Here is a 1,024-nt window from a genome sequence, read left to right as displayed (position 1 = left end):
GGTGGTGTGTGTGTGTGTGTGTGTGTGTGTGTGTGTGTGTGTGTGTGTGTGTGTGTGTGTGTGTGTGTGTGTGTGTGTGTGTGTGTGTGTGTGTGTGTGTGTGTGTGTTGCGTGCTGGTGCATGCTTGCGCATGCTTGTGCATGGAATACTGAGTCCTGCCTTCACACATCTTCCTACCTCCTCACCCCGCATACGGCAACCTCTATCATTACCACCATCCCCACCACCACTTGTTTCAGGTACACGAACCAGAAGGATCTTCCCTGGCTCTCCCGCCGCTGCTACCCGCGCTACTGAGTCATCACACACACACACACACACGTGCTTGCACTGATGCATGCTAACAAATAGCATGGGCGTGGCATGTGTGGTTGTTGCTGTTGTCGTCGTGTCCTGCTCTCTTTCCTGACTCACTTCTTCACGGTGTTTGTTGAGTTGTTTCTTTCAACACTGTTTCTGGTTTTGATATATGTGTGTGTGTGTGTGTGTGTGTGTGTGTGTGTGTGTGTGTGTGTGTGTGTGTGTGTGTGTGTGTGTTGCCTGAACCGTTGGTGAGCTGATGGCCCCCTCTTCCCTGCGTGTCTTGCCTTCTTTCCCCATCTCCCCTCTTTCCATTTTCCATATCTGTCCTTGTTCTCTTGCTTTCGTCCTGACAACCCTTTGTTAGTCCATCCCTACACGACCCATCTGTCCGCACCTGCAACCCCAGCACCCCCAAGGTCTTTCTCTCTGCCTGCCCTTGCGTATGTGTGTGTTGCGTTGCTTGGTTTTATGTGTTACAAATTCACGTGTCCAATTGTGCACCCCTGTGCTGTCCCCCACACGCGTAAACGGCAACATCAAAGAACACAGGAGGTCCACAAACGCATGGCAAGGAGTTGTATCTCCATCAGCACACGAGACGAGAACGAAATGTGGTGGACGATTGAGGCAGCAAACCAACACGATGAAGCCTCACACGCATGCACATATGCACACCACCACCACTACCACCACCACTACCACCACCACTGCATTGGTTGC

Source organism: Salpingoeca rosetta (assembly GCF_000188695.1).
Source record: "Salpingoeca rosetta unplaced genomic scaffold supercont1.39, whole genome shotgun sequence".
NCBI lineage: Eukaryota > Choanoflagellata > Craspedida > Salpingoecidae > Salpingoeca > Salpingoeca rosetta.
The sequence above is the reverse complement of the archived record's forward strand: the minus strand, read 5'-3'. Positions refer to the sequence as shown.